Consider the following 9,896-nt stretch of genomic DNA (forward strand, 5'->3'; position numbering starts at 1 on the left):
CATGGAGAAATCCTGTCTCTACTAAAAATACAAAAAAATTAGCTGGGCATGGTGGGGGGACGCCTGTAATCCAAGTTACTCAGGAGGCTGAGGGAGGAGAATCGCTTGAACCAGGGAGGTGGAGGTTGCAGTGAGCTGAAATCATGCCACTGCACTCCAGCCTGGGCGACAGAGCGAGTCTCTGTCTCAGAAAAAAAAAAAAAAAAAAGTTCTGATGAATTAGATCTAGGGGTTGAGGAAAAGAAGGAATCAAGGACATTCTTTAGGCTATTTGCCTAGCTGTTAGGTGAGTAGCCAGCGGTAACATTTATTAAAAGTGAGAGGCCAGGCATGGTGTCTCATGCCTGTAATTGCAGCACTTTGGGAGGCCAAGGTGGGCAGATCACCTGAGGTCGGGAGTTCGAGACCAGCCTGACCAACATGGAGAAACCCTGTCTCTATTAGAAACACAAAATTAGCCAGGCCTGGTGGTGCATGCCTATAATCCCAGCTACTCTGGAGGCTGAGGCAGGAGAACTGCTTGAACCTAGGAGGCAGAGGTTGCGGTGAGCCGAGATCGTGCCATTGCACTCCAGTCTGGGCAACTAAGAGCAAAACTCCATCCCCCCCAAAAAAAAAGAAAGAAAAAAAAGTGAGAGGAACAGACTTTGAGTATTAGAGAGGTGGATATTAGAGTTATATTTTAGACACAACATATTTAGTATACCTATTAGCCATCCAACTGAAGATGGAGATTAGAGTTAGAATTTGGGGCTGAAGGGTCACATATATTGAGCATGCAGACCTCTCAGCACGCACTCAGATCCTTTGACATAAGATCTACCCACATAGGTGTATCTTCACATTCACCAATACTCCTACCCCACCCTCCCAAAGTGCTGGGATTACAGGCGTGAGTCAGTGCACCCAGCTATGCTAGTTTCAAAACACTCTCTGATGTTGTCTAGAACTACTTCCAGATATGTTATGAAATCCTAAAACAAATTAACCAAATTAAAAAAAAAAAACTTAGGCCGGACACAGTGGCTAACACCTGTAATCCTAGCACTTTGGGAGGCTGAAGCAGGAGGATTGCTTGAGGCCAGGAGTTCAAGACCAACTTGGTCAACATAGCGAGACCCTGTCTCAAAAAATTAATTAATTAATTAATTAATAAGTAAATATGAAAACAGAAACCTTCCAATTAATTTGATTTCACTTTAATCTTGGAGCCTTTAACACACTCTTAGAAGGAGGAAGGGCATTTTTAACTCAAATAATAATATCGTTTAAATAGGTTTGGGCATCACAGAGCCATGGGGTAAAATGGTAGAAACCCCATTTACTGTTCTTGACCTTAAATGAAACTATTGTGAGATTTAAAGGAAGGACCAAAGAATCAAAAGGCTAGGTTTCTTTTAGCCCTAGTTCCGCCACTTTCCCATTGGGTGACCTATATATACTACAAGTCCCTGACTACCTCTGAGTTTCCTTTTGTCTTCAAAATGGAAAAGACACCACTGACCTCCCAAAGTTGCTTTGAGACTTAAGAGAGAGAATGAATGTGAGTGCACCCTGTGAATGCACAAACATAAAACATTTTTAAAACCTTTGTGAAAGGATGCGTGTTTTGGGATTGGTGCTACCTGTTAAATAAAATACTTTACTACATTTTAAGAATAAATACATACTTGAAAATATCCTTTTTGTCTTTACATTTTAAGTTGAGCATTAATAGAGGAACTCTGTGGAATAGAATTATAGAGGGGAAACATGATCTAAAAATCATGGATCATGGAAAAATGACTTTTTAGGACAGATTAATTTATTAAAGAATATATGAAGTGTATATACTAAATGATAATTTATTAGACAAAGATGAAAATTATTCTCAAAATGAAAATCAAAGAAGAGTCTGAGCATGCTGTGAATTGATAAATCTTGGAGTGTCTTATTAAATCACAGAAAAACCAGCAACCATATACTTTATATTGGCCTGATTTTTTTTTTTTTTTTAGACAGAATCTCACTGTCACCAGGCTGGAGTGCAGTGGTGTGATCTCGGCTCACTGCAACCTCCACTTCCCAGGTTCAAGCAATTCTTCTGCCTCAGCCTCCTGAGTAGCTGGGGCTATAGATGCGCACCACCAAGCCCAGCTAATTTTTGTATTTTTAGTAGAGAAGGGGTTTCATCATGTTGGCCAAGATGGTCTCGATCTCTTGACACCGTGATCCACCTGCCTTGGCCTCCCAAAGTGCTGGGATTACAGGCGTGAACCACCATACCTGCCCAGGATTATTTTTATTTTTTTATTAGTTCTTATGATATGGGTAGGACACTCTGAAAACAATGTGAGTACTTTCATCATCTAATGCAGGTAATGAACTTGATTAAATGTAAGTAAAGTGGCTCTATGGCCACACTTCCAGGTTTTCTTGCTCTCTGTAGCTTTTCCTCTGCTTTGTACAACACAGTGCCTTTGCTTGGAATGAGCCATATCATCACAGACTGGCCCAAACCAGTTTCTATTTCTTCCCACTGATGCACCTTTTCCCCATTCCAGCATCAATTCACATGCGTGTGACGTGTTATTAGAGGTGTGGTTTATGCTGACAGACAATATAAACTGATGAAATTTATCAAAGAACTTATGTTCCCATGCTTGCATCTACACAGATTGGTGCATTGATTTAAGTTAAAGATAAAATGTTGGATGAACACATCTACACGGATTGGTGCATTCATTTAAGATAAGATAAAATGTTGGATGTATATGCCATTGTAAAACATGACCCTTTACGTTAAGTGAATTATTTTTGGTAATTGAGCAACTCCCAGTCCTGATTGTGTCAATAAAGAAGGCTGCTCCAGCCTGGGCAACACAGTGAGACCCTGTCTCTACAATTTTTTTTTTTTTCAGACAGAATTTCACTTTTGTCGCCCAGGCTGGAGTGCAATGGCACGATCTCGGCTCACCACAACCTCTGCCTCCTGGATTCAAGCGATTCTCCTGCCTCAGCCTCCTGAGGAGCTCAGATTACAGGCATGTGCCACCACGCCTGGTTAATTTTGTATTTTTAGTAGAGATGGGGTTTCTCCATGTTGGTCAGGCTGGTCTTGAACTCCCGACCTCAGGTGATCCACTTGCCTCGGCCTCCCAAAGTGCTGGGATTACAGGTGTAAGCCACCGCACAAAAATTTTTAAAAATGAGCCAGGCATGGGGGTCATGCCTGTAGTCTCAGCTACTTTGGAGGCTGAGGCAGGAGGGTTGCTTGAGCCCAAGAGGTTGAGTCTGCAGTGAGCCGTGTTTGTGCCACTGAACTCCAGTCTGAGTGACAGAGCAAGACTCTGTCTTAAAAAAAATAAAAATAAAAATAAAGAATACTGCCATCTGTTTCCACAGATGGCAGATCTAGGACTGATTAGTTGAATCATAGACAGATGCTGGCTCAGTATAAATTTCTGATGGTCAGAGCTGTCCAAAAAATACTTCCTTGGTTGATAATCCTGAGGTCAGGAGGTTTTTGTCAGAGGCGGATAGATACATGTTAGTGATGTTCATCCATCTACTCACCTATTCTTTTTTTTTTTTTTTTTTTTTTTTTGAGACGGGGTCTCGCTCTGTCGCCCAGGCTGGAGTGCAGTGGCGCGATCTCGGCTCACTGCAAGCTCCACCTCCCGGGTTTACGCCATTCTCCTGCCTCAGCCTCCCGAGTAGCTGGGACTACAGGTGCCCACCACCTCGCCCAGCTAGGTTTTTGTATTTTTTAGTAGAGACGGGGTTTCACCATGTTAGCCAGGATGGTCTCGATCTCCTGACCTCGTGATCCGCCCATCTCGGCCTCCCAAAGTGCTGGGATTACAGGCTTGAGCCACCGCGCCCGGCCTCTACTCACCTATTCATTGACCTATTCATCAGAAGTGTATTGAGCACTAACTATATCCTCAATATGTAGTTAATACAATGGGGCACTGCATGGTGTCATTTACAAGGGGATATAAATTCATGGAGCTTAGTCTGGAAGACAGAGGTTTGGATGATGGTAGGGAAGAGGCAAAGAAGGGCCTAAACACGATGTCCTGTTTTACTCCTCAAAGTATTATAGGGCTTCACCTGTGAGCTTGTTAGAAGTACAGAATTTCTGGTCCACCTGAATCAAAATCTACATTTCTAACAAAATCTCAGGGTGGTTTTGTGTTTTAAAAACACTGTTCTAGGTTTCTTTCTAAACCCAATATTACATTTTTCTGTGACTCTATATCCTTCCATGCCAATAATGAAAGATCCTGGAAGAAGTAAGTGGCTTTATGAGGCTTACAGCTGTGGAGTGTCTTCTCAACAAGGGGCCAGATTCTCAAGAAGTCACCTTAATTTAGACCTAAGTTTCCAGGATGGTCTGAAAAAGTCTTAAGACATCTAATGTCTTTTTCCTAGATTATTCTATTAGCAGCCTCAGTGCTACATCTCTAGTTTCCCTTCACTAGTCCACTATCTGCCTAACTTTTAGATTCCACAAATAGTTAATGATCAAATCAAGCAAGAAGGAAAATCTTATTTACATCTGAGTCAATTTCAATACCTCTCAGATATTTTTCACATATTGTAGGAAACTTTGGTTTTCCTTAAAGATTAAATCAACTACACACACACACACACACACACACACACACACCAGAATGTGGCCTCTTCTGCTGGAACATCTCTGATTTCTGCCATTAGCATAAATAATTTTAGCAAGGACTTTTGTGATCCACCCCTAGCCCAATTCCTGGAGCCCCCTCATCCCATCTAAAGCAGGTGGCCTATTATTCTCTCCCAAAGTCGTATGTTTACTTCCTTCACGGTACTTCATTAATCATCTCGGTGGTTTTCTTTCTTTTCTTTCTTTCTTTCTTTTTTTTTTTTTTTAACTTGTTTACTGTCTCTTTTTTCCTACTGGGTTGTATGTCTGTGAGGGCAGAGACCCTGTCTTATTTTCCGTAGCACAGTGCCTAGCACTCAGTAGCGTGACAATAAATATTTGTTGAATGAATTAATTAATACAGTAAAGTCATTTTTTTTTTTACTTGAAAGTTTTATTTGCCTCAAGTGAAATTATGGACAATTACAATTTGCAGGAATTTTTCACAGAAATAAAATAGAATGGCTTCAAACTTCAATTGCTAAAGTATGGTAATTGAGGAAAAGAATGAAGATGATACATTTTCTTTTTTAGGGCTGGAATATCTGTTTTGTCAACTGTAATTACTACAGGTATGCTGCAGTGTAGCTTTCTCCTCTTAAGTAGATGACGTCATCTTATTACAATCTTTTTTTTTTTAATCTCTAACAGTGCTATTAATCAAACACAAGGCCCATGAAGTGAATTTGGGGTCATCTTGTCCTTTACTGGTTTCCTGATTGGAAGGCTCACCCTTGGCTTATGATCACATCCATTTGGCAGAAAGTCAGCTTATTTGATAGGTAAGGACATCAACATGTCTCTTTTCTTGGTAAAATTGATTCCCCTTCACCAGAAATACAATATAAATGGATCTGATGTGTCAAACCTGCAGATGCTGTTTTTCCTAATTCCCTCAATGCTCCCCTTGCTCATGTCTGAGGAATTGAATGAATAACACAGGGGAGGTTAGCATCCAGTATGACATCAGCTCAGTAAGTTGATCAGCCTGGAACTGAACTTGGCCAGCAGAGCTTGTTTTCCTTCCCCTGCTTCACTAAGTTATAGGTTTTACAGGAATAAGGATGTTGTCTTCTGCCTTTGCAGTTTTGCAAACATATAAGCCAACTGCCTGGCTGATTGATAATATTACTAACTATATACTTGTGGAGTGGTTTGGACTTTATGGAAGACTATTTTAGGTAATATAAATTCTTTAGGATGCAAACACAATTTTCTTAACCCAAAAGACAAAAATTCCCATCTTCTTCATTGAGAAACACTAAGTAAGCATGATAATTACAACCAATAAGATATTGCTGAGTGCATAGTCTATGCTAGGCATTGCTCTAAATAATTCAGTATAGTCTCTTATTATTCTACCGTAGCATGCCAGCCATTGAAATGTATATAGAAGAACTAATGTAGTGAATGGACTGTGTTAAATAATTTTATTGTTTGTTTATTAGCACATTTAACAGAGAAGTCTATCTTCACCTTCCTTTTCTTTACTTCTTAGGGTTGGAAACAATGCCATGTGAGCAGAATAGAAATTGCTTTCATCCCTTTTCCTATCTCATGCTCCTATATTATGATATGGTTTGGCTGTGCCCCCACCCACATCTCATCTTGAACTGTAGTCCCCATAATCCCCATGTGTCATGGGTGAGACCTTATGGGAGGTAATTAAATTATGGGAGTGGTACCCCGATACTGTTCTCATGTTACTGAGTGAGTTCTCATGAGATCTGAATGGTTTTATAAGTGGTTTTCCCCCACTTTGCTCTGCACTTCTCTCTCCTGCCACCATGTAAAGAAGGACATGTTTGCTTCTCCTTCTGCCCTGATTGTAAATTTCCTGAGGCCTCCCAAGCCACGCAGAACTGTGGGTCAATTAAACCTTTTTCCTTTATAAATTACCCAGTCTCAGGCCAGGCACAGTGGCTCACACCTGTAATCCCAGCACTTGGGGAGGCTGAGGTGGGCGGATTGCCTGAGGTCAGGAGTTCCAGACCAGTCTGACTAACATGGTGAAATCCCGTCTCTACTAAAAATACAAAATTAGCCAGGCATGATGGTGTGCACCTGTAATCCCAGATACTTGGGAGGCTGAGGCAGGGGAATTGCTTGAACCAGGGAGGTGGAGGTTGCAGTGAGCCAAGATCACACCGCTGTACTCCAGCCTGGGCTACAGAGCCAGACTCCATCTCAAAAATAAATAAATAAATGAATAAATAAATAAATAAATAAATAACCTAGTCTCTGTAATTTCTTCATAGTAGTTTGAGAATGGACTAATACATATTATAATATCCTTATTTTCCTGATGAAGAAGTTGAGGTTCAAAGAAGTTAAGGTCCCATGGGTAGTAAATGTTTAAGTCAGGCTTACACTGTAATTTATCTAATTCCAGAGTCAGTGGTCTTGATAAATATACTATAAACTGCCTCTAATGTTTATTAAAGTTTACAATAATTGGTGGTGGCTTTTAAAATTATTTTTGAAGAGTTACCTTTACATTAAAAAAAATAAAATGAAGGTAATATTTAAAATAATGTTGACAAGAATCTGGGAACATGAGTTCTAACCACCACCTATCATGAATAAGGGGAAACCTGGAAATTACTTAATTTCTATTCTCAATTAGGTATCTAGATAAAAATTTTATTATTTTATTCCAAGGCTCTTACAAACAACTTTACAGAAAAATTAAAAAGTCATGTAGTGGTTCATCTGTACCCTGTCTGTACACATACCTTTTTAAAATTTGTTGTAATCACTGTGTCAGTGCTATTTTGTACTTGTTTTGTAATTTTCAGAGAATAGTGATTTAGAATAAATTATCATAAAAAAGAACTAATGTAGATAAACAGTGCTATGGCCTGAATTTTTGTGTCCATCTAAAATTTAACCCCCAAGATGATGGCATTAGGAGGTGGGGCCTTGGGAGGAAATTGGGACATGAAGGCAGAGCCCTCATGAATGGGATTTGTGCCTTTATAAGACACGCCAGAGAGTTCCTTTGCTCCTTCTGCCATGTGAGGACTCAGCAAAAGATGGCCATCTATAAAGCAAGCACGCCCTCCCCAGGCACAGAATCTACCAGCTCCTCCAGCTAAGGCTTCCCAGCCTCCAGACTATGAGAAATAAATTTCTATTGTTTGGAAGCCACTCAGTTTACAATACTTTGTAACAGCAACCCAAACAGACTAAGACGGGAGTTTTTAATTTGACTGCACATTATAAACACCTGGATGGGGATGGTGGGGGTAGATGGGGGTAATTTTGAAAAAATACGGTCTTTGGCCAGGCACGGTGGCTCATGCCTGTAATCCCAGCACTTTGGGAGACCGAGGCTGGTGGATCACTTGAGGCCAGGAGCTCGAGACCAGCCTGGCCAACATGGTGAAAGCCCATCTCTACTAAAAATATAAAAATTAAATGGGCGTAGTGATGTGTGCCTGTAATCCCAGCTACTTGGGAGGCTGAGGTGGGAGAATTGCTCGAACCCAGGAGGCAGAGGCTGCAGTGAGCCAAGATTGTTCCACTGTACTCCAGCCTGGGTGACAGAGCAAGACTCTATCTCAAAACAGACAAACAAAAAAATGGTCTTGGAGCAATAGACCAATTTTATCAGAGTCTCAGGAGTGGGGACTGGACATCAATATTTTTAACATGCCCCTCTCTCCCGTTATTTTAATATGTAGCTGAAGTTTATATTATAGTTATACACTGCAAGTACTTTTGCACCAGCCTAATAACTGCTCATCTAGAATAGATTATTGTTTATTGCACTATGATCTCTGATAATTGCTCAACTGCCTTCTCAAGAGTCAACTAATACAGGAATCTAATGTACCATCAATTATTAATCCCAAACAATAGTTCCTTATTCTAATAGTACAAGTTAGGTTCAAAATATTTCTTGTTCAATAACAATTTCAAGTCAGCCATTATAATTTGTTTAATGACTATATTCATCTCTGAGTCCTTAATAATTATAGAAGTAGAATGGTTCCCTGAGTACTAGATATTTGTAATGTGAAAGGAAGATAAGCAGCATCTGACAGTCTGAAAAAAAGCTGGGGTAATCCCAGCACTTTGGGAGGCTGAGGCGGGAGGATCACCTGAGGTCAGGAGTTCGACACCAGCCTGACTAACAAGGTGAAACCCTGTCTCCACTAAAAATACAAAAATTAGCTGGGCATGGTGGTGGGTGCCTATAATCCCAGCTACTCAAGAGGCTGAGACAGGAGAATTGCTTGAACCCGGGAGGCGGGGATTGCAGTGAGCCAAGATTGCACCACTGCACTCCAGCCTGGGCGATGGAGCAAGACTCTGTCTCAAAAAACAAACAAACAAAAAAGGTGTGGGTTGAGGGTTTGAGTTTTGAAGCTCCCTTTTGAATTCTATATTGGTTTATTTTTATATCTTTATTTTAAAAGTAAAACAATGACATAACTTTACATTTTTCTCCCAAATTCTTCAGTTCCTAAATGTCAGAAGTTACCTCCACAGTGAAATGGGACCCAGAGATTTTCATTAATTAATCTCCAGGAAATTCAGCAGTAGAACTTAAATTTTTAATCAATGATATGGAAAATCTCTTATCACTGGAGGATTCTGAAAGGCATGGTGAATGAGATCCACTTCTAGGTCAGGTCACAAAGGAGACTCAACTGTTTAGATGGCTGATTAAAGGAATCATCTGAAATTCCACAGTCATAACATTGGAAAACAGACATGGTTGTAACTTATTTATTTACTTAACCATCTGATCTCAGGCACAAGAGGAAAGAACATTATTATATAATTCACGAATGGGCCTGCAGTTCATTGCACCTGATATATTTGAAAGGCTTATTTGGGCCCATCCTGCTGCCCAAGAAGGCCCACTCTCTGGTCAGAGTGCAGTCACTGGCCATGGACCACTGATGGAGGTCAATCTGAGAACCATCTAGGGAATGAGGACCAGGGAAAAGGCTCCCCTAACCCTCCACCTGGTGTGAACCGCCTGCCAGAACACATGGAGAACAAACAGTCCCTGTGGGAGGTGCAGCACTCGAGCAGGAGCAAGGAAAGAAAAAGCCAGGTGTAGCCAGTGTTGCTTAAGGTCTTTCTGCTTGTTTATCACCTTCGGCCTCTTATTTGTAACCCTACTGTAGATAATAGAATTAAACGTAAATAGACACATTCTCTCTGTAGAGAAGAGGTGGTGTCCTCCAACTATTCCTCCTCTTATGTAGATATACCG

This window comes from Macaca nemestrina, chromosome 9 (genome assembly GCF_043159975.1).
Source record: "Macaca nemestrina isolate mMacNem1 chromosome 9, mMacNem.hap1, whole genome shotgun sequence".
Taxonomy (NCBI): Eukaryota; Metazoa; Chordata; class Mammalia; order Primates; family Cercopithecidae; genus Macaca; species Macaca nemestrina.